Genomic DNA, 25,126 nt, shown 5'->3' with positions numbered 1-25,126 from the left:
CAAACTATCACACGTTACTTAGTATCAGTGACAGTCTGTCAGGGCAAGCAAGGCAGGCACTGCTTGATCAGTTAAATCTATGAATATACATTCATTTCAAACAAAGAGAACACAATCTCTCTACTGTTATTTCAAACAGTGATCTGTGTCATAAGTTTCTCCCTTTACCTCTTTGTGCCATCCTTTCAATTACTCCCATCTTGCAACTGCAGTTAGCGGTCTTAGGAAGCAGGCTTAATTCTGCGTCCCTTCAGTTCCAGTAGAAGCTGCTGTGTCCCTCAGTGTCATTGGCTTGTCTGTCTCACTAACAGTGGCTTGATCTTGTCGAGCTATGAGGCCAACAGCCTTTTCTGATTATTTGCACATGTGGATAAACCTCTGGTCCGTGATGAAGCTGATAGGAGACTAGCATGTAAGACAAGCTGCTGCTGTCGGTCCTTTTCTGCTCTGGGATCTGTTGCCATCTGAGTGATGTGTGTAAACAAAGCCAGCACTAGCAAGTTAACAAGCACTCTGATGGTGATTTCACTGTAGCATATACGTTTTCTCTGACTAACCACCTTAGCCAATATGTGTGATGTAAGAAATTTTTATTAAGTCCTTTAGCACATTAGCAAGGAAAGCCTTGATGATGTTGAGGGTACATCAGCTTTTCCCACGTCTGTTTTAATAAAACGTGCAGGCTCAACAAACATTTATCTGACAATGTTAAGTTTAACCAGCTGTTTTGTCAGCAGTCCACCTTTTTTCTCTGTTATCTTTAATATCCATGTAGATATTGACAGATGTCACACAGTACTCAAGCCTTTTAATTCAGCGGTGATAACTAAATAAGTAAATAAAGGTGTAGTCCTGTTTTTCACTGTAGTACACAGTGTTATGAAAAACTAATTTGTAGGTATTGTTGTCTGTGTCAAGCACCTGTCCAGTCTCTGGATGCACCTTACAACCCAGCAAACACCTTTTCTCCCACCAATGATCCCACTGGAAGTCCAGAATGATTGCTTTCTGAACTGACCCCACCTGCTTCATAGTAAACTACAGGCTGTTACCCTCCTCACACTATCTCAGTGTGCACTGATATTAAAACTGTTTGTACACTTTGATCTGGTTTGGACTAACAGTGTGCTGACTGCAGAGGTGGTGCATGCGTGTTTTTGGCATTCAGTCAGAAGTTTCATATGAACAGCCCACCCCTAAAGTTGGTGTTGGAGCTTTTTCCCGAAGGAGAATAGTGATGCATTGCACCCAGCTGCTCAGTAGCTGAGTAAGCCTCAACGTTTCCTCCAGACTTTTGCAAACCAATATTTTGAAGTTTGGGGATAGTTCACTGTCAGTATTATTGTATTCAGCCTGACACATTCTGCTTCCGAATCTATGATTTCAGAGGGTCATTAAGAGGCAGCTCACGTCAGTAATCACAGATGCCAGGTGACTTTGTTGTAACTCAAATAAGGGAAAGGAACTCTACCAGGTGGCCACTCACTTTTAAGGGGAACTACAGCTTGTTTGATGTGGCTTTTGACCCTGTGAAATTGCTGGAGTTCATTTTGCTGAAATATTAAATCTTTGCGAGAAACATGAGCCTGCAGGCTTTTGAAAATTTGCTCTGTGATGTTAAGTTAAAATGGATACCCCCATCAGAGCAGCAGCAGAGGTAAAGAGAGATGGTCTTTGTTGATGGATTTAATGCCACTGACTTGCTTGCATTGAACCAGGTCCTGCTGTGATAAATCACTCTTCTGTAATCAAAAGTTTTAAGCCCCTTTAAAAAACATTGAACCAATGGTTCTTTGGTGAGGCTTAAACACATCAAACTGTGGAAAAAACGGACCGACATGTGATGCCATCTGAGGGTTTGTGAATCAAGCAGAAACTTGTACAGTATATTGGCTGTAGCGACTTGTCTCTGTCTCTCTGCCTTTAGTGGGTGAATTTCTTTTCCACACCAAATTATGGATTTTCTACTGTTACTACTTTTGGTAGAAATTTTGCCTCATCTGTTGATCACTTGATGAATTTTGTTATTAAATTTCTGATCTATTTTATAGGGCTGAACTTGTGTTGGTCATATTTGCTTAAAACAGCCAGTTTTGTCTCTGAAGTAGGATGCATTCAGTTTTATGCCTTTTGTGGATATGCTTACTTTTAAGTGTTCAATGTCACAGTAGAATTAAGTCTTTATCTACAGTTATGTCCATACGTTTTTGGACAATGAGATTTTTTCTACACCAACACAAAGTTTTAAATCAATCAAAATGTGATTTGACTGCATGCTTTTAGCTTTATTCAGAGGCTTTAACAAAAGCATTTCAATAACTGTTTACGATTTACAGACATATTTATACATAGTCCCCCATTTTCAGAGGATCCGATGTAAATGTGCGTTTGTTAAAGCCCTAAAATCAAAGCAAAAGTTTGTTTATTGTTTGATAAAAATTTAAATTTGGCAAAAATACAAAAGATTTCTTGTTGTCCAAAAATCTTATGTGTGACAAAGTGGGTGAGAACACCATTTGTCCATATTCTTAGTTAACATTCTTGTTTTGATTTAGCCATATCTCATATGTATTCTGTAGCAGGCAAACATGTACTGTCCTGGGTTTGTTTATGTTTTGCAGATTATGTAACATAACAGCTTGGTTTAAATCAATTCTGACAAGTTTGTTAAATTAACATGTTATTTATTTCAATTGTTAATTGTTTAGGTTGAACTCACCTTACTTACCTGTGTTCCAGGAACAAAAGGAGGAAATGTAGCTTCACTTCCTGTATTTATAGTTTCCTGGTTAATCTGAGGTCACAGGAAGAGACCAGGTGAAGAAGTGGGAGAATCCTTTTTATTTAATAAAGTTGATTTTAGAGTGTGTTTATAGAGAAATGGATTTATTGCTGTAATATGTATTGATTACACCGTAGAGTTTTATTGCTAGGAAAGAGTAGTAGTATAGGATTAAGTAGGGTAATGTTTGCCTTACCTACCTAATGGAATAGTCCAGGGGTGAGGGTGTTTAGTTAAGTGGACTATTTAAGCAGAAGGACGCAGGTGTTCCAAGAGCAAGGACCAGGTCAGTGTAGCTGTGTGCGTGTGACTGTAATTTCTGTTGGTTTAAGTTCAGTTATGTTTATTTGAACTGAGTTAACTATGGAGTTGAGTTTCTTATTTTTTTTTTGTAAATACTATTTGGTCACAAAAATGGTGAATAAATCACTTGCTACACCAGAGAGCATCAGTCTCCTGCCCTTCTTTGGCCGCTAACGGTGCGTTCACACTGAACGCGATAAACGCGACCAGAGCTTCAGGTTTACATGTAAAGTCAATGGAGGAGCTTGATGAAGCGCGACTGGGGATCGCGCGAAACTTCAGAAGCAGATTTGCGTCGCGAAAACGCTTTTCTGCCTGATTCACGCAACCAAGTAGCGCGTTTGAAGCGCGAAGTAAAATACGCACTGCAGTTTGCGCTCACGACAACCAATCAGGAGCCTGGTGACGTGATGCTCTGACCTAGTTCAAAGGGGCAGGTCCAGCCAAAGCCATTCATTCTAGCAATCAGTAGTTTTCTGATGAGGCAGCAGCTCTCCAGGGCAGAAACAATGTTCTTATTTTTCTCCTCCTTCTCCCTGAGGCTCTTCCACTTTAAGCTGGGTCCTTTTTATTCCTGTCTCTCTGTAAATAGTTATATTTAATATATTTATGTTTAATGTTTTTCTGTTTGAGCATCTTAATATTATTTCAAATAAATTTTTGTAATGACTAATGTGTAAAGTGTCCTTTACGCCGCTGCTCTGCTCTGTCTGGCACTACTTCCTCCCACATTTCCCCTTCACGCGCGTGAAAATTGCATATTTTAAAGCGCGACCAGTTCGCTTTGGACGTGCTTCGAGGTGCGAATGTACACGCGACCAGCTAGGGGCGTCTGGCGCTTTTTGGTTGCTTCTATCACGTTTGGTGTGAACGCACCGTTAGGCCAAGTCTTACCACACTATGGACCTACATAAGATTTTTAGTGACTGTGCAGTTGGGTACCAACTTTGGATTTGTCAGGGTTTCACACATTCATTGACCTGAGCTGTCAGCTAAACAGGTTTCTGTGTATAAGTGCAGAGGAAGAACTGTGCTTGTTTTCTTTGTTTACATGAGACTCGAGAGAAATAATGGAGCAGTTTGAAGAACATCGATGTCTACAGACAAATTTTGTTGGATGATTATTTGGAAGACAAAAACATTTTTATATTAAGTTTCATTCAGCGATCACCTCAGTGGGTATTTGTTGTCCAACGCGTCACTAACAAAAGTTTGGAAGCTTATTTGGGCATTTATAGAAATCAGTTTATTTTCAGAGAAGTATTAGATGACTCATAGTTGGTGATTTCTGATTGATATAAAGCTTTGTTTGTTAAGCCAGTGCGAAACAACCTGTTTTATTTTGTGAAAAGGAGTCAAAGTCACATGTGGGGACGCTCACTTACAGAGTCAAATGTATTTAAAAGCTCAATTTATTCCCTTATAAGTTTCTGATCACTGTGACCAAAGACTATAGACCCTGCAGCAAACAAAGACTTTTTTTTCTGAAAGTCATGGAGAAACGTATTACTCAGAAACAAATGTGAAACGATATAGCAAAACCCAAAGATCTGAATTGGGAATATGTAATGAGTAAAAATGTTCCCAGGACCAGCTGCTGCTCTCGCTGTGCAGCACAACTGAGCTGATGAAATATAATCATAAAAGTTTTTTGCTTTTTGTATGAAGGAGAGGAGAGAAATGCAGAATACAGCAAACAAGAAAAAACCGCAAAAGACTGCAAAGTGTGATCACACAAGGAAGCTCAGTCAGCAAAGACAACAAAGTATCAAAAACAAAAGACAGTGATACACGAGGAAGACCTGAACCAAAAACAAGCCTCGATGTTTCCAATATGATTTTAATTAATTTTTTAAGCAGCTTCTTTTATATACATATATATGATTCAAAGTTTTATAGTGTCAGAGTTGGCTGAACAGAAAATATTTGACATATTTGAATATTTAAGAATGGAATGAGACAGTATATCTACTGATTGTTTAATTTAACTGTCCTTCCAATTACATTACATAATGTTATTTAGCATATTGTTATATTATGCTACAAGTATATCAAAATAGGGTTTGTAGATTGGTGCTCTTTTTTTCTGTTGCTCTTCGCTACTAACAACAGGTAAAGTAAGAGGGAGGAGCCTGTCTCACCTTCCCTGGGTTAAACCCAAAGCTTCGCAGCAGAACAGAGCCCGCCTCTCGGCCTCCACAAACCTCCCCTGAAACCTAACACCTGTGACATCATGCTCCACACAGAGGCTGCTGGCTGACTAGTTCTGCTCACAGAGCTGCAGGCTGTTCACTAGCTCTCCCTCCCAGGAGAGATCCACAGCTCTGAACCCGCGCTACCAGCCACAAGGAGGTAATCTGCGATCAGATCAATCACGCTGCTGCAGAGCGCCGAAGCCTCTACCTGTGGCTGACCTCAGTGGCTGCACACCTCCCCCGGGCTCGTTGCTCCAGCAGCTTGGAGGAGAAATCCTTTATGGGCTTTGTAGGGGAATTGTTCTGTCACTTCTGAGGCACATCGCTGAAGACTGCCAACACTAATTCAGCCCAGGATACTCTTTGTTTTCTCCATGGAGCTTAATGCAGGTAAGCACTTGCTGTTCAGCAAGTTGTGAAGTTTTAATGCTGAACGTGGCCACCTGCTCTCGTGTCTTTGGAGACTTTTTTTCGTCATTATAACTTCAAAAGTGCCTCTCAAATATCTATTTAGAGCCTTCTGGAATATCATCTTCTCACTGGCTGAATTGTAGCATTCATGGATTGCACTTAACAACAAAAGACCCTGATGAGTTTACCTCACACAAGGGTCTGCGCTCGCACACACACTTGTGCACACTCACACAAATGGCAAACAAGGAGGACAAAGAGGGAAGAATGAACAAACAAGAGAGACTATATTGAAGACTTCACTTTGCCTGCAGAAGTGAAACTTAAGATTCGGCTGTGATTTAGTGCAGAGACCTAAAGAGGTCTATTTACTGCTCTTGTTTGATGAATTTTTCCTACTTGTTTCACTCCACGAGTAACACATCGTTAAAGGAATTTAAGATTCAGTTTATTTAGTAGTTTCTAAGTAATTTCTCACACAAAGTAAAAGTTTTTTAGAGAAAATTAACAATCAAGTCAGCGCAGAGACAAGGCATTGGAGGTAGACCAGTTCAAAGACCTGAGTGGTAAAAAAACATTGAAAATGAGTCACATCAAACTCATTTCTGCCAGTTTTGACTGACTAATTGATCTTCAAATGTCTGAGAATAAGGAAACATGTCTGTTAGGCTTACCCTGTCCAAACTGTGTATTCACGTAAAGCCAACAAAGCACTTCTTTTCATATTTTATATTCATATTGTATCCATTTTATTTTGATAGACTTGATATTTTAAGTTGTGTTTTACAGGCTCATAGCAGCTCACACACCTTGCACCTGACACAGAAAATGTTTACCTCATAACTATATTGCTTCTCATATTTGACTTTATTCAGTCAACTGCTTTTTCCCGAATCACAGTTGTTTTGCTGTTTAAAAATGTTATTAAGCATAATTTTCTTGGTTTTATAGTGGTCCAATCTAAACATAGTTTTTTCAAATACTCAACTCAACTTTCAAATACTCAGTGCTATGTGCCATGCATATAAAATAACAGACTCACCAAAAATAATGCATAGACTGCTTTTTGTTTGTCCGTTTGTGAAATTAATTACAATTACCAGAAAATTGCATTGAAATTGCTCCAAAAGACGCCATCACCACCACGACGTGTATGGTTTAGTGATTCAGAGGACTCAAGTGGGTATATGTGTGTGTGTATATATATATATATATATATATATATATATATATATATATATATCACTACTAATACAGTGACATGGTGGATTTTCATTGTTCAGCTTTGTATGAAATCAAAAAATAAATAAATAAATCTCAGTCATCATTTTGCTCATGAATTATTTAGTTTCTGAACAGTTGTAACATGCTTTCTTCATTTTCATGCATCTTATTAAGAAAAAAAACATCAAACAATAGGGCCGCTTCCCTGGAGTGACACGAACTACCAACAGGTTGTCTAATATCCACCAGAGAGCTGACCGATCTGTAGGGAGTGCTGAAATTTCATATTTTGTCTTTCAGACTTTTGACTGTCAACCACACCATTCCCAGGCACTAATCCCACCGTCTTATGCAGCCCCTGTCGTTAGTTTAACGAGACCATGATTTGCTTAAGACTAGCTGTGCTACATATTAATGCAACTCTTTTTTTTTAAATAAACATCCTAATCTGCTCCAAAATAATTGTTAATTTTAAATACTTAACACAAGTATTTAGTTTAATGTTATGTGAGAAACATTTTGCTCCTTTGTTCAAAGATCTAGATAATCTCTCATGTTTCAAGGATTTAAGAGATTAGAATATTTAATCAGAAGTAAATGCAGTGTGAAACAAAACAAAAACTGTAATATATAAACTCGAGCAAATGTCAAGTATTTAAGTGAAAGACTGCTTAAATAATTAAAAGATATTTGAGGAAAACATAGTTATTATGCAGAGTTGTACTATACTAAATCATAGTAATAAATGGTAGAGAATACAAAGCACCATATTTACATTTAAAGTATTGCAGAATAAGATGACATTACTGTTGTGATCCTGAGTTTGTACCCAGCATTTTCTGTTTTGGACCCTTTGACACTGTTGTAGTTTTCAGTTTAATCATGACAGTTACATAAAGTACTTCAGTAAATTACTTGAGTAAATGTATACTCCACGTCCAGCTTTGGGTATTGTATACCCCCTCCCCCCACCTCCCTTTATTATTCCATCCTATGCTGTTCCTTGGCAGATTATTTGTGATGACGCAGCCTTATATTGTTTTCTGGAATATCAGTGAGGCTCAAGAGGCTCTTAAAAGTGTGAATGGAAAACTTTTTGTGTTGGCTTTGTCTGTTGTGGTCATTCTCTCAGTGGCAGCGGTGTTTGAAAGAAAAGCAGAAATCGTGGGAAATGAAAGTTGCAGCAGAGGAAAAGTAAACTTCCATTTCTGTCGTCCATTCTGGTTTGTATGTTCGGTGGTAGTTGTTGGTATTGGTCACTATCTACAACCAATCACCTTTTTCTTTCTACCCCGGCATGGTGAGCTTTCCAAAAGCACCCCCACCCTTCGTCCTTCGTCACTTGGCCTCACTATCATCCTCCTCCCGCTCTGCCATTTGGTGCCTCACGCTGGAATCGGAGACAGGGCTTTGCTTGCGGCAGGTTAATTGCCTCTGAGATTCCTGTGCTAATAGAGCTAATCCTACTTTTGTGAAGCTTGTGCTCCGCTTTTGAGCCTGTTAGCAGGGTTATTGTGTGAGGCTGTATTAATTGATTAGCGTCGACGCTCTGTGTGCTTTTGTCTTTGTGATGAATCCTTCATTTGGAGCTCCGGGAGATGTTGGTCGAACATAAAACAACAAATAAAGATATTCCAGGGAAATGATATACGTGCACACACATATCCATTCACCTGTCTGAAGTTGATCTTAAACCTTATACCATTTACAGTTAACACCATTTACTGGTTGCCTTATGGCAAAGTATTTCGCTGTACTCTTTGCGTCTTTGATGAAGGAATTTAAAGTCCCTTCCCTCTACCACAGGCGTCTGAGGCACACATCAGAATAGGCAGAATTTATTATCATTTCATTTTCCCGCCTCAGTTATTTAGGGTTTCATCTATAGCAGGGCCTGTGTGGGACTTAATCTCTCTCTCTTTTGCTTTTGTGGAGCAACAATTTAAATAGAATTTGTTGCTTAGTTAATTTTTGTAGATGTAAAGAGAAAATATTCTTGAAATGTATGACTTGCAATGGGAAATGATCCCAAACTGGTTATAAATAAGAGATGTAAATATTCTGCTTTGAGGTTTCTGTCATTATGGTAGCCTGAAGGAATTCTCTTTCACTGTCGAGCAGTCGGTTATGGGTCTAGGCGTCCTTTAGAGGCCAGTTACAGACTCCCGGCAGCGTCTTCTCTGAGTCTGTTGCTCATCAAGGAGACTCTCAGATTCAGATGTAAAGGAAATCTTTAAAGGGATTGTTCTGGGTTTGGTAAAGCCTATCGGGTTCATAATGAGCTTCTTCTTTAAAGGAGCCGCCGAACCCTTGTTCTTTTTAGTGTTACGTCAATCAGCTGTGACAAAAAAGGAGAAAAAAACGGTCTTGAGTCCGTCTGTATATTGCCAAATTAAATCTTCACACATTTTCTTTCCGTCAAAAGTAGAACAATGGCAGGTGTCTGCCGTAGAGATGCATGTGTCGATTTAAAGTCTGGATAAATTTGCTTTGCTGAGTGAATACTTTAATTGACTGATGTAATCCCCTAATGTAAACAGCCTTTATAGCCCTATATCCAAAGTGGCTGCTAATCAGCTGTTCAGTAAATTTAATAGTTGAGCACATGGGCTCATGAGTGACTCAAAACATTTTAATTTTTGTTTTGATTAAACTAAGATTACGATTACTTTTTTCCAAGCTCCTTAGATTAAACTAAAATGGTATACCATTTTAATCTGAAACCTAGTGGGTGTATTTTACTTGATTTTGATAAAAAGGTGGCAGAGCTAAAGATGGTAAGATTCTTGTTGGGAGTGACCAGGAGCGTTTCAAAGAGACGGCTCAGGTGGATCAGTTTGGAGACAAAGTTAGAGAGGCAAGGCTGTGATGGCTCATACATGTGCAGAGGAGGGATAGTGAATATATTGGAGAAAGGATTTTGAATATGGAGCTGTCAGTCAGAATTAAAAGAGGAATACCACAGAGGAGGTTCTGGATGTTGTGAAAAAGGACATGAAGGCTGGATGTGATAGAAGCAGAGGAGGCTAAGGCTAGGCTGAGATGGAGCAGCAGAACAAAGAATAATACCAGAGCCAGGTTCTTTCCATTTTCTCTGTAACTTTAATACTTTTGTCAGATAAATCAACAATCTGTCCATCATGCTAGGTTAGCTATCTGTATCTCTGCACCGTGATCATTTAGTAGCATATCTTACCCATAGCTGTCTTTTTGTTTAGAGGCTGTAAAGTGCGACCCATTCGATTGCTTCACTTGGGTCGGCTACCATCGATGGTAAGAAACATGGACGGAGCTACTGGGTCAGAAAAATTAAGCCAGTGTTAAAGGTGCCTTAAAGCTGCATTCTGATGGCCACCAGATGGTGGTAACTGTGGTTGCAGAAAGACTTCCAGGCCAGGAAGGTCCATGGGAAGTGTTTTATAGCTTCTCCTCTGTAAATACTTTCCTGCCAAGTTTATGGACTCAGTCACTTGTTTCAGGGCATAGAGAAAAAAATGTCTATTCTTAAAATCTTGGTGATACTATGTTTCAAAATTAAGAATTATCTGCAGTATGAAACCACATACTTATTGGCTAACAGTGTATCAATCACAAGATGTTAGTCAGTGCCACCTTTCATTTGTTCTTTGCAGCCAAGATGTCCTGCTGGAAATGCTCAGCTCGAGGTGACGGGACTTCAGACACAGATGGGTGATGTCACAGTAGCCACACCCACCTGTTATACTGTGTATGTTCTGCACAAATACATAAACATATATTGTTGGTTGTTGGACTTCATCATTGCGCACCACTTAACCACTGTCTATTATTCCTGCCAGTCCACACTTATATGCCAAGCTAAAACTGTCCCAGTCTTTATGATGCACCATAAACTGCTGGGTGCTGCTTATATTTTAGATGTGGAGGTCATATTATTGATCTCATTAAGGTGTAATTGTATTAGGTTTAATTTTCCCAGCCTTAACCCTGTTTATGTAGCTCACTTGTTAAAACAGCTGTCTTTCCACCATCTTCAAACTTACTGTAGTTGCCGTGCATAAATAAGTTCACTGAATCACCCAGTATCACAGTCTCGTCTGGCAGGGGCGTTGAAAATTGTGCTTCTGTAAATGCTGGTGTGACCAAGCTCCAATAGCAATGAATGATGAATGCGACAAACTGTTTTTACAGCCCTCCTCTGCTGTCACATTGTTGAAGCAGTCAGTGGAGTTATCACAATGCAGCCTGTAGGCCTCCAACAGCCACTGAAAACATTCACAACAGCGTCTGTGTGAAGTCACTAGCAAAAGGATGAGTCTACACACGCCTGCTGAATGCAGCCGGGAGCTCACCTGACTGGCTGTTATGACAGGAGTTATGGCCTAAGACAACCACCCTTTTCCTTCATTTCACTAAGCCGGGCTGAACGGGACAATAAAGTGGAGAACAGGGGAAGGCTGTGATTCTTTGAATATATGTCATCATTTATACACGAAGGGGGATATTTGTCATCAGCCGGGCCCGTCTGCCTACAGATCCATGAGTATGCTGATGGCTGATGCAGAAAGGAATGATGGGTGACTCACTGATGCTGCTGGGCAAAGGCAAATTTTTGTGCCGGCAGGTATTGAATTTGACCTGGATGTGGATGTCATAGTGTTTTAAAAATGGATGAAACTGAATTTATTTTTTTATTTATGAAACATTCAAATGAAATAGCCCTTTGAGACTGAATTAGGCTAGTGAGTGCAATTTCAGGCACTTACGTTTTTAGTGTTTATGCTGCAATTTACTTTGTACTTAATAATAGTTTAACATGAGTAGCTTTTTGTTTTCAAGTAGGGTTAGGGAAGCTATTGTGAGTTCGTTATCTGGGGTCAATTTTCAAAGTTATTCAGTATTATTTTGTCTGTTTTAATTGTGCAATTCAAAGCTCATGCCAACAGGCATCGGTAGTCAAAGTTCAATCTGTCTTTCACAAAACAGGGCAGTGGCTGAAGGACATGTAAGCTTTTGTGCTTCAAAATGGCAATGGCTAGTTCTAGTTTGGTTGAAGCTGACATTGAGGGAGATTAACAAGTTTTGTTAATGATTATGTGAACAAGGAGTCAGTCTCAGCTTTAGAGTACACAAGCTCTGGTTGGATAATCAACACGCAGAGGCATAATTTCATAAAAACATAGCTTGTTCTTTTTTTTCACTCCTTGATATCACAAATAGCACTTTTTTTGTTACATTAAACACAACTTAGAAACTAATGTATTTCACATTTGCTTTGAACTTTGAAAGAAGCGGCAACAATACATTTTTACTCAAATTATGCATTTGTTTTCTAATCCTAACCAAACTGTAACTGAGTGATTTTTATAAGAAGGTGTTAAAAATGTTTATATTTATTTGGCGTGCATGGACCAAAATCATGTCCAGGTAAACAGAAATGAGGTGGAAAGCATTACTGTCCTGAATCACACACAGTGACACTCCACCCAGCTACTTCACTTCACTGCACAGGTCTCTATCGGCTGACACTGTTTGGCCGCCGGGAGTGAAAGCAGCCACGCAGCCTGGGGACACGCTGGCTCGTCAGCATTCATATTTAACAGTGTTTATGGAGGCGGACGTGAGCAGCTGTTCTGCCAGGAAGCGTCGCCTTAAAAGCTGCAGTTTGTCTGTGACCTTTGGCATGGGGGAGCATGGTGTGGAACATGTGAGGAGACAACAGCTCCTGTCTTGGTGTTGTTGTGCGTCACACGCCAAATGTTCTACAGCCACAAAGCCTAGATCAGAAATTCTAGGTCAACAATAGTATTTAGTGACAAAAAACAAAATATAAAACAGTTTACTTTTCTCCTTAGAGTGTTGGTGTCTTCTCTGACTCGTAATTTGCAATAATATACTGTATTGTTGCTTCCTAATTAGTCCATAATTGCAGAAAATAGGGAGCTGTAATTAAAAGGCCTACTGCAAAATGTAATCAGCAGCTTTTCTACCAGTGGAACATTTTGATTTTAGCCTTTCAAACAGTAATACCATCCTATCACAGTGTATGCACAATGCCTTTCATTTCGGTTTATTTCATTTCATTTTTAACAACAGCTTGTCAGCACTGAGTGTTGGTGAAATGGAGATAATGCAGATGGTGGCAGGATGGCAGTATACTTAGTTTGTTCTGTAAAGTGGCGTCCTCTATGTGCAGTTCATTTTGGTTAATGTCTAATGTCTGCTCTTGGATCTGGATGACGTTAAAAAAAGATTATATCTCTTAGGCAGTTAGCTCTGCCTGTGAGCACAGATTTCCCGTTTGCCTGGTGTTCAAACCACTTGTTTGGGAAGGGTATCCAATCTAAAGACAGTTGCCTTAAAGGATAGGTGGCCTTAAAGTTGGAGGAGCTAACACAGCTGGTTTCTGATAAAGGAAGAAGTGAGGCGCCTCACCAAGACCCAGTTTTAGATAAATTGGGATGATTTTGAGCTGTAATTGATGGAAGGCTACTGTAGTGAGCCCACAAATAAAAATTTAGCGGCTGAGCTTAAACATTACCAACAGATCAGAACAGCAAGCATTCAGAAGGTAATGATGCTCTCTGTGCAGACTGTGATCACAAGCACATGTTGCCAATCTCTCTTTCAAAGCTGTATCTGGATCTATTCTAGCCTGCCTGCTATTTTTAGATGATTTCCTGGAGCTGTCTCTGCAATCCATGGTAGATAGTATGTTATATAGCATTGCAGTATTTTTCTTCCTATAGCTCCCCCTCAGACAATTCAGGACCCTTAAGGTAGTCCAGAGGGGTACAAGAAGGCAGCCTTGAAGGAGAGACTATCTGTAATTAAATAATATTCTGTCCTGCCGCATGTCAGTGAATTTGAGGGGCATCAACAAAGCGAATGATTCGCAGGAATCTGTCAAACAGATGCCACAGAAAGTCACCTATATTCAGTGCCACAAAGTGACAAAGGGCAAAATAACTACTGGAAAAATTCCCTGTTAAATCCAGAATTGAATTCAAAACTGCAGGCCTACTTGTTGTTCCTAGAGTATTTAAAAGTAGAATGGGAGGGAGAGCCTTCAGTTTTCAGGCCCCTCTTCTGTGGAACCAGCTTCCAGTTTGGATTCAGGAGACAGACACTATCTCTACTTTCAAGATTAGGCTTCAAACTTTCCTTTTTGATAAAGCATATAGTTAGGGCTGGACCAGGTGACCCTGAATCCTCCCTTAGTTATGCTGCAATAGGTGTAGGCTGCCGGGGATTCCCATGATGCACTGGGTGTTTCTTCTTCACTCACTATGTGTTAATAGACCTCTCTGGATGGAATCACACTTGTTATTAATCTCTGTCTCTCTTCCACAGCATGTCTTTATCATGTCTTCCTTCTCTCACCCCAACTGGTCGTGACAGTTGGCCCCGCCCCTCCCTGTGCCTGGTCCTGCTGGAGGTTTCTTCCTGTTAAAAGGGAGTTTTTCTTTCCCACAGTTGCCAAAGCACTTGCTCATAGGGAATCATATGATTGTTGGGGTTTAGTGTAGGGCAGGGTAGGGAACGTTAGTCCTCGAGGCCTGGAGTTCCCTACCCTGCTGTACGGTCTACCTTACAATATAAAGCGCCTTGAGACAACTGTTGTGTGATTTGGAGCTATACAAATAAAATTCATTTGAATTCAATTCAGATTTGGGCAGTCAGTTAGTTAAACTTTTAACTAACTGACTGCCAATGAGAGTGAAAGGGTTAAATACGTCAGAGCTGTATTTGGTCAGTCAGAGTTCTGAATATTTGCTAGTGACCAACTCTGAACTACAAAACAGTGCACAACCTTTTAAATTTCATTAATTTTCCTTTACATGTGAACTCAGTTGCAGGAGATAATTAGGCAGCTTTTAGCTTCAGCTGTTATAAATTAGGCTCCTACTCTCTAGCTGTTAATCATGCAAAGCTACTAGTAGAGTCCACAAATGAAAATATGGAGGTGGAAGTGAGACAAATAGCCCGTTGTGGGGAAGTGAAGACATAGTGCTACGTCTTCACTTTATAGTGTGGCACAAACAGTTTATTCAGATGTCAGAAAAACCACATTTCAAGTGACGGCACATGATAAACCAGAGACTTTCAAATTGTCATTAATACATGCTTAAAACGGGATCACAGGCCTATAGCTCACCTCTGTTTCCATGTGTTGTCAAAGCCTTACAATGATTTTGCTAAGGACTGTAGAGATTTAGGGTCCACACACACTGGCCCTTGAGGAAAATAGGCTGCTCTGGCAGTAATTGGCTGAGAGATGGCTTTTAGATGGACATAAATTATTCACCCAAGCCATCTCTTTCCATCTTCAAGAAACACAGGAAATTGACTGATGTTGTACTGTTTGTTCTTCCACAATCTTTTTGAATGATGTGTTCTTACAAACTTGGTTACAATTTGTTGGTGACCATCTCAAACCAGAAGGATCATTTTTTAGGAAAAAAAATGAGATCAATGGATATAAAGGATGTCACTTCCTGTCCCTCGGGATGGAAATGAAAAAGAATTTAACAATTCTTATCCCATTATTGAAATCACTTATCAATTTGATTCATTATCCATTCTTATTGGGTTACTATTGGCTCTGCTTTGACAGTTACCACCATCGCCGTCATGCTTTCACATTTCTCCATAAGATAACCCTTAAACACATTGTCTCATAATTACCATTCAACCATATGAACCTATATGTTACAGACATGCAGAGCAACACAAATCCCTATTCTAATCAGAATACACATATGAGCTATCTCTCAGTCTTTAGGTATGATCACAAAGCAAATATGAACCAGCACAAAGAGAAGCTATTGTTATATATCTCTCTCTATATATAGATCTCTCTATCTATAGATATATAGATGCAAACAATGCTGTAACATTGAATCAGTCCTCAAAGACGTTCACCAAATACTTGCATGTGAAAATGTCCAACTTTGTAGCAGAAATAAATGTCACAGGCTGTCTACAGGCTTGTACAAAAAATGCTTTTAGCCTCTATGACTGATTTCTCCCTTTTTAACACCTGTACAGTGAATTTTTGTTAATTTACTTTCATTCTTAGCAAAATCCAAAAGAGTAAAGTTAGGAACCTGCCTCCTGTGAATTACAGATGTGCTGCCACACGGCAGCCACAGCCTGTGCTTGCCTGGTAGGCTCAGCTAATATGAGCAAATAAACTTGACTTCTTTACTACGTTTGTAGTCTTGTTGCTTTTTATGACATTTTAAATGATATGATCTGAAAAACAAGAGCACTCAGAGAGTGCAAATCCCCTGAAGGACAAGGGCTATATTAAAAGTTTGATGTTTTATGAGGTTTTATTACAACGTGCTGACGTCAGCCTGCTTTTATAAGAACGCGCTGATTTCACCTATGACCTTGAAGCATTATAGACTAAAAAGGTGTGTTATGTTATGTTTACCCAAATGACGGAAGCAAAATTGTCTGAAATCTTTGGCTTCTACAGGCTGTAAAACTTGAGACTTTAACATATATTATTGTAGTGTGTGATTTTGAATTTTTATGGCATCATTGTGATGTTGTATTGAGAAAATAAAGTGTGCTGCACATCTCTCTCCATGCCCTTTCATATGATCTATTATAATATATGTTTTCTTGATTTTGATTGATCTCGGTTGCTAATAATGAAGGTCAAGGTCAAATGCTTAGCCAACCTAGCTACTCGTGTCCCCTAAGGCCTACTATATCGTGAAATTTGAAGACAATTCATAAAAAAATTATGGGTAATATAAAGGTCTTACAGCTTTCCACATTTAATGTGACGCTGACTTTGACCCAGTTTTCACCAAAATTAAATCAGCTGAAGCCGTTATTGGTTTCAGTCATCACACAGAATTTGAACATTGAACTTTGGACCCTAGACTGCTGACAGACAGACAGACAGACAGACAGACAAACTGATATGTCCTGCTGTGAGGTACAAGAATTCTGCGCCCCAGTTTTTTCAACACTAGTTAGCAGGAATGCATACTGTGCATTGTACCTGTGCAGTTTATGGCTGTAGCTTGCTAACCAAATAACCAGTAACTTAGAAATTCACCAAATTATTCAAATATGATGAATCAGTGGCCAAAACACAAAACTTGAGGCTTCAAAATGCAAAATCCACTAAGTGATGCCCAGTCAGTTATATACAGTCAGTTGCTAAAACGTAGTAATTTGTCTCTTTTACTCCGTCTTGTTTTTTCAGAGTTCAGAATTTTATTTTGCACTATATTTTGCTTGAAGGAAATTTCTTCCCATGTGTGAATCAAGGGTGCAGATTTCGTTGGGTATTCTTGAGTTATAGAGCTCCATAAATCTTCTTAATTAATTTCTGTTTAGCTGCACTCCACGACATCTAAACTTTCATGGCAATAAGGAAAAAATATCATCATAAAGGCGGTGGTGTTTTTTGCAGAAACTTCAGTTTAATTATTTATTTTCAAAATAAATAAAGTACATGGCGATTAGTATTTACCAAACTATACTGCATGTTTAATTTGTTTTGATCATGTTGTATAATTACAGCAAAAATACATCAGTGAGTAGAGGTGATTGTTTGTCACTATAATTGATTAGGATGTTGGGATCAGACGTGTAGATTAATGAGAAGATTGAAATGATTGGTAACTGATGAGTGCAGCGTTTCATCTCACTGCATTAATGTATCAAAGCTCTCTGAAGGTTGCTTCTCATCTGTGTGCTGCGGCTGCCAGCTGACAGACAGTCTTTCTTCCTGCCAGCTGTCTGGGCCGTCAGTAAGTGAATAACCCTGTCGACAAATAGCCTATATAGGATCTCACAGTCTCCAGAGGGATGAGGTGGACTAATCAGTGTCTGTAGTGGAGCACTGTGGGACTGCTCGCTGGGGAGAAGGATGAGAGCTGATACTGTAGGTTGGGCTTTAACTGTAGGCTTACCTCAACATGTACATCTCATGTGAATAAATACACCACAATGGCTGTGGAGCTTTTCTCCAAGCGAGGTTGCATGCAAGTAACTCCAACTCGGTTAGATCTGAAATGAAATGGTCTTGAGCCGTTTAGCTCTCTGTGTCTCTGTGATGTTGAGTTGATGCACACGAGGATAACACAGGTGAATTCACGAGGTTCAAGTAGCAATACTATATATACGTTTCTATAGTTGCTATGTCCATCACTTACAAACTCACAACAAAAACAAACTGGATGGACAAATAACACTAGAAGCCAAAGGAAAAAAATTGACATTCGGTTGAAATTTTTACAAAAGAAAGTAACTGTCTGATCTGTAGACAGCCAACAGCTGAACAAGCCTCAGACAGCTGCACCGAGACAGACATTTATTATGCTAACACACCACATATGTTACTTCTGTGTACTCTTATTTAACCATCTATCTGTTTAGAATTAGTTACAGCTTGGATTACTTCATACACTATCTACATAGCTCTTTTTAAGTGTTTATTTTGACTTTTTTTAGTACAGAATGTAGAAAATAACAACAAAACAGGAGCGTACAATTTAAGCTGCAAAATAAAAATCAAACAAATCTGGCTTCAAGTGGTGACCTCCAGCTTGCGCTATGGAAATTATTACTTCTAAGTCTAAGGCTTTGGTTCTCAGCCACAAGTGTCCACTGCCAGTTGGAGAATCAGTTGTTGCCCAAAGTAGAAAAGTTCAAGCCTTAGAGTCTTGTTAACGAGTGAAAGTGGACCAGCAGATTGACAAACGGCTTTCAGGTCTGTGTTAGTGTGAAGGTGAAACCCTCGATTTAAGGGTTGATCTGTGTTCCTACCCTCAGCAATGACCTTAAGCTGTGGAGAGTGACTCAAAGAAAAAGGATTTTAGGTACAAAGTGTCAGGACTTAGCCTTAGAAATATGTGTAAAGTCAGAGTAAATTGCCTCTCCTGCATATCAAAAGGAGCTAGATGAGATGGTTTGGACATCTGATATGATACCTGACCGATGCCTTCTAGGTGAGAAGTTTTAGGTATGTCCAACCGGGAGAAGACCCAAGGCATGCTGGAGAGATGCTGTCGTTTCTAGAGTAGGCGGGAAAGATATCTGGGCATCTCTGATCTCTGAGTAACACTCTGGGCAACTTTGGGCTGACTCAGCATGTAACAGAGGCCACACATAATAGAGGACACACTCTTGACCTACTGATCTCCAAGGGCCTGAGCATCTCAAAGGTTACTGTGTCTGATGTGGGCCTGTCTGATCATTACTGTGTTTTCTTTGAAAGTAAAATCTCAGCCCACACAAATATATCAACAGCAGTGATCACAAAACGGTGTATAACTGAACACAGTAGTGAGATCTTTAACCTGGTCTTCCCATTAACACCTGACCTGTCCAGAGGTTCAGTCAATGAGCTCATCAATAGCTTCAATGCTAAAATGTTAAATGTAATGGACACTATTGCTCCCATTAAGGTGAAGGTTATCTCTGGAAGGAAAAAGTCTCCATGGAGAAACCCCACACTGGTGAAAAATGAAAAAAGAGAGTGTAGGAAAGCTGAGTGCAGATGGAGAAAAACAAACCTCCAGGTTCATTATGACATCTATAAAGAGAAACTTCACAATTATAATTTACAACTGAGGAGTGCAAGGAGGTCCTACTTCTCTGACATCATCACCAAAAACAGTCATAATGCTCGGGTCTTATTTTCTACAGTTGACAGGCTAACAAACCCTCCTGTGTCAGTGGCAGCTGAACTTCATTCGACCATGGCCTGCAATGACTTTGCCAAATTCTTCACAGAAAAAATCCAAAAGATTAGACAAGCAATTAATACATCAACAGCAGATCCAGGAAATGTACTGTGTCCACCGAAAAACTGTTTAAACACCATGAAACAGTTTCACCCTATTACCAGCAAAGACCTGGAGGACATCTTAGGTCAACTGAACTCCTCCTCTTGCTGTTTAGATGTCCTGCCAACAAGTTTTTTCAAAAGGTCTCAAAAACTTTGAGTCAGACCTGTTACAGATCGTCAACTTTTCTTTAATATCAGGTGTGTTTCCAGAATCACTAAAAACTGCTGTAATTAAACCTATACTGAAAAGGACAATCTTGACAAGACACAAATGAACAACTACAGGCCGATCTCAAATCTCCCATTTTTAAGTAAGATTATTGAAAAAGCAGTTTCTCAACAGCTCAATTACTTCTTAAAACAGAATAACTGCTATGATGCCTTCCAGTCAGGTTTTAGACAGAACCACAGCACTGAAACCGCTCTGACCAAAGTGTTTAATGACATATGTCTGAACACAGACAGTGGAACAATGTCAGTCTTAGTTTTACTGGATCTCAGTGCAGCATTTGATACAGTTGACCACAACATATTACTCAAACAACTGGAGAACTGGGCAGGTCTTTCAGGAACTGTACTAAACTGGTTCAAAACATACTTAGAAAACAGGAAATACTTTGTATCAATAGGTAACTTCACATCTGAGCAGACAAGTATCACATGTGGAGTTCCCCAAGGTTCCATCTTGGGACCCCTTCTGTTTAACATTTACATGCTCCCACTGGCACAGATTATAAAGAACAACAAAATAAACTATCACAGCTATGCAGATGACACACAAATATATATCACAATGTCACCAGGAGACCGAGGCCCTGTACAGGCTCTTGGTAAATGCATTGAGGAAATTAATGACTGGTTTTGCCACAATTTTCTCCAGCTAAACAAAAATAAAACTGAGGTAATAGTCTTTGGTGCAAAAGAAAAACGATTACAGGTCACCAGAGAACTTCAATCTATACACCTAAAAACCACAAACCAGGTGAGAAATTTGGGTGTAGTGATGGATGCAGACCTAAACTTAGAAAAACACATTAAGACAATAACAAAATCAGCTTACTATCACCTCAAGAATATTTCAAGGATAAAAGATCTGATGTCTCAACAGGACCTGGAAAAACTAGTCCATGCATTCATCTTTAGTAGGCTTGATTACTGTAACAGCATCTTTACAGGTCTACCTAAAAAATCAGTCAGACAACTACAGCTCATTCAGAACTCTGCTGCTCGAGTCCTCACTAAGACCAAAAAGTGGACCACATCAGTCCAGCTCTGAGGTCTTTACACTGGCTGCCTGTCCGTCAGAGGATAGACTTTAAAGTTCTGATGCTGGTCTATAAAGCTCTGAATGGTTTAGGACCAAAATACATCAGTGACCTCCTGACCCAGTATGAACCTTCCAGATCCCTCAGGTCATCTGGATCTGGTCTGTTATCAGTCCCCAGAGTCAGAACCAGACACGGAGAAGCTGCATTCAGCTTTTATGCTCCTTATATCTGGAACAAACTCCCAGAAAGCCTCAGATCAGCTGAAACACTCAGTTTATTTAAATCCAGGTTGAAGACTCACCTGTTCTCAGCTGCATTTGAATAAAGCACCAAAGCCACACTTAAGTTTAAATTTCAAAACCTACTTTTTAACTACTGATTTTATCTACTGTTCTGATTTTATCTACTGTTTTGATTTTATCTACTGTTTTGATATTTGATTTTATATACTGTTTTGTTTGTTTGTTTGCTTGTTTTAATCAAATTTAAATCATGCTTTTTATTTGTTTTTGTTTTTAATGTCTCTGTAAAGCACTTTGAATCACCTTGTTGTTGAATTGTGCTATATAAATAAACTTGCCTTGCCTTGATCAGAGATAAGAAGTAGAAAATGGACAGCAAAATCAACGCACACAAAAAAACCCAACAACAACATGGTTTACACCCTTTACTTTGAGATTTAAACAGGAGTAAAAATTGTAACTTTGGTTGAGGTTTTGAAATCTCAGACTGACCTGATGGGCAGAGAAAATCACCGAGATGTCTCTGATCCATAATTCATCTGAAGGAAATGGTTTTATTTTTAGATTAGATAGTTACATATGAGTACTGAGGGTACTTGATAAGAATGGTGTTAAAGGGACTCAAGGTATACTAACATTTGGTGACTCCAACTTCTGGTGTTGGAAGCTCAGGATGAGCCCCCACAGCCAACACTACCACCTGCATGTCCTGTCTGACTGAGTGCAGCTGTTATCTCCGCGGACTTTAGACTTGAAGCTGAGAGAGGCCCGACTCAGAGACAGTAAAGGAAAGCTTTTAATGGCAAACTAAGGTGAGGGGATTTAGTCTGCAACATAATAGCCGAATACTTTTATAGGCTGTCGAGATGAGCTTATCAGCAGTGCACAATAAAGCCATTCAGCAGCCACTCTCTATTTGTTCTCTCTTTTTCTCTCTAGTTGTTGATTTGGCCTTCTCTTCTTTCAGTTATGATAACTTGATGGATACAAGAAGTATCAAAGCAGCAGTAATTTAGATGGTTAGATTCTAATGTCAGTAACAAAGCAGGGATTTTTGCACTTTGTTCCCTTACACACTGCAGGATGAAGGAGCCAAATGAAACCGGAAATGTGACAAATCCACATTTCAGAACTTTAATCACGATCTTTTAGAGTCTCTTAAATAGACTAAGAAAAGACTTTGTGTCAAAGGCCCCCGGTGGTTCTGTGACCAAGCAAAACTTACTTACTGCTATGAACAGGAATACAGACCATGCTGTAGGAGCTTCACTGAAAATTGAAAACTAATCTTCATGCAGGTGGGATTTACTGCAGGATTAGATCGTATTAGCTGGTACTTGTGTTCAAAAGGACATGACAGGATGACATAATGAACGGAGAAGCAGTAATTCTGATCTGTCATGGTGTTTCATTACCACTGCACATGGTAGATCTTTCTTAATGGGTCAATTAGTCTATTCTTGTCCATCTGGACGTGTGCAGCTTTTTTCAAGTCCTAGAGAGAAGGGCAGCTGGCAACTAAAGTATTCATTATATTTTGTTGTATTAAGACCATGTCATTTGTTGCATTTGTGAATTTTAAATTTGCTTCGGGAAAGGAGATTCTGCCCATCAGTCGTTCAGGACGAACAATGTGCTTTTCTTACTGGCTATAAAACACTGAACTAGCTTTTTACCTTCTCAGTGACACCTGTGAGTATATGCAAGTTCCACAAATGTACGTGGAGACCACATGTGATTAAATCCCTCATGGATTTAATCAGTGGGGCAGTGTGGGCAGTGATTTGGGATGTGGGCTACTGGACCTAATGATACAGGTTATTTGGTAAGCTCTGTACAACCATAGCTTGGTCCACTTGCTAGAAATAAGTCAGACTTTTTCCGGGTGACTATACCTGCACTACCCTTCCTGTGTCATGGATTCCTAAACACAGCCATCAGGTGGAGACTTTCTGTATCATGTCTTTGTTTTTTTGCACATGATGCGGTTCTCCTTCACTGATTAGTGACCGCCAACATACAGTGGGGGTATTTGCAAGTACGTTTATTGTGATGAGAATGGGAACCTTCACTGTTTGGGAATGACTTGTTACTTCAATTGGAGGAGTTTGAGTATTTATAATGGATGGATTTGATTAGTAAGGCACACACTGTATCAGTCTGTCGTGTAAAGAGAGAAATAAACATGAAGACGTCAGTTTACTGGTTGATCAGCACTCCTACTCTCACCTACTGTATGGCTACGGATGGTAGACACTAACTGAGAGAAGATCACAGATACAACCAGCAGAAATGAGCTTCCTCTGAAGGCTCAGATTAGATCTCCTGCTCTTCCACATTGGGGGGAAATGCTAGTTGTGGTGGCTGATGGATGCCCTAATTAAGGTGTTCTAGGAATGTCCAACTGTAATGATGTACTGCTGTTGCCCCCCCCCCACCCCCAAAAAAGATCAAAAACTCAGTCGTAAAGTTCATTTAAAGACTTTTTGTCTTAATTTGACTTTGTCTGCCAGGCCAGTGGCAGGAGGGGTCCTAAAGAGATTTAGGAAGTCTAGACTGCCCCTGAACTTTTATTTGGTTTCTCTTTATTAAGTTACTTCAAACTTCATTTTGAATTGACCTTCATCCCAACCACAGAAAGGAAACTTTGAGCCCAAACAATTCACTGCTCACCGCCTTTCTATTTGTGATATTATGGTTTTTGTATCATCACTTTAAACAATGTCTAATCAAGTATTGAAACTTGAAAGTTTTGAGAGCTCTCCTAAAATCTCTTGCTTTTGTTCTTCAAAGGAGAAGTCATGAAAGATTTATAATCAGTGCATTTATTTTTGCTTGATATTTTCTTGACACCTTCACTTCCCCGTATGAATAAAATGAATGAGTTTGTCTTTTTTGTTGTTTTTTTTCTCCATCTGGTTGTGTGACACTTTCCAGCTCTCCTGGAGAAAGGGGATTGTTTCTTTATCACAAAGTAAGCCTTTAAGGAATCCTGCGTCTGTTGGCTCTGCTTGGTGAAAGTATTAGAAGTGCATTAAAATTGGATTAGATTCCCTTTGAGGTTAGAAGGTTACAGGTAGTGGGCCCTGCTATCATGCCCTCCAGCATACTTTTCTACATTGTCAGGCCTATTCTGCTGTCAGTGCACAGCTCGGTTATTTCCATTGTTGTTGTTGTTACTCGCAAACAATAATGGAATGAAAGTTTTTTAGCTTTTTATATGTTAGGATCCACCTATTGATCAAAATTATTCAAATGATTTTGATGTACATTCTTCTTATATTTCCTCCAAACGCTATCTATAGCAACCTACCAAGTTTTCCAACATGACAAGATCTGGTTGTAGTTGCTCTTCCTTTTGTTACACAGCCGTCCTCTTTGATGGGTTCGGCAGATCTGAACTCTAAGCAGCAAACTTATTTTCATATTTTCACTGTGGGCGTCTGAAAGCTGAGCTCCTGGAGCTAGGACTATTACAAATATATCAGAAACCTTAAAAACACATTTCAGCTGCAATAGATTTAATATAGCTGAGCTGTTTAATTTAGCCTTTTTTTCTAATTGTGAATGAACGTATGATGTTGTGCACTCATGTCTAGAATGCCATACGGTGTATTGCCACTTTAAGAACATGACGGGATGTAGTGTGATCGTGTTTGGTTACTCTTCCATATAGCTGTCTGTGGCAGGCTGACTCTGTGCCACCCTGCTGCTCTCCCCCTGACAGGCCTGATGGTGATAGATGCCACCCCTCTCTTCCTGATGAAGGGGATACATGGCCCTGTATGTGGCTGCCTGTCTGGGGAATATGAGGCTGCCAGTAAACCACTGGCTCACATTGTGATTGAGGAGCACCCTCATTCCTGTACAGCAAGTCGTGACCTTCTCTGTCAGATCTC

General features: G+C 39.6%; 1 protein-coding gene across 11 annotated transcripts in view; it reads left to right on the top strand.

Moving 5' to 3' along the window:
- ptprfa (protein tyrosine phosphatase receptor type Fa) overlaps positions 1 to 25,126 on the top strand; it is a 335,895-nt gene that overhangs the window by 70,205 nt on the left and 240,564 nt on the right. For 7 of the 11 annotated variants that reach the window (XM_039598496.1, XM_039598495.1, XM_039598494.1 and 4 more), the window contains exon 1: positions 5,199 to 5,670. The exons of 2 other annotated variants lie outside the window; for them this stretch is intronic. The gene's annotated coding sequence lies outside the window, so the exon portion shown is untranslated. 2 more of the 11 variants (XM_039598489.1, XM_039598490.1) reach the window with 2 other exon arrangements.

This window comes from Oreochromis aureus, linkage group 15, assembly GCF_013358895.1.
Source record: "Oreochromis aureus strain Israel breed Guangdong linkage group 15, ZZ_aureus, whole genome shotgun sequence".
Lineage (NCBI taxonomy): Eukaryota > Metazoa > Chordata > Actinopteri > Cichliformes > Cichlidae > Oreochromis > Oreochromis aureus.
This window is presented reverse-complemented; position numbering and strand designations above follow the sequence as displayed.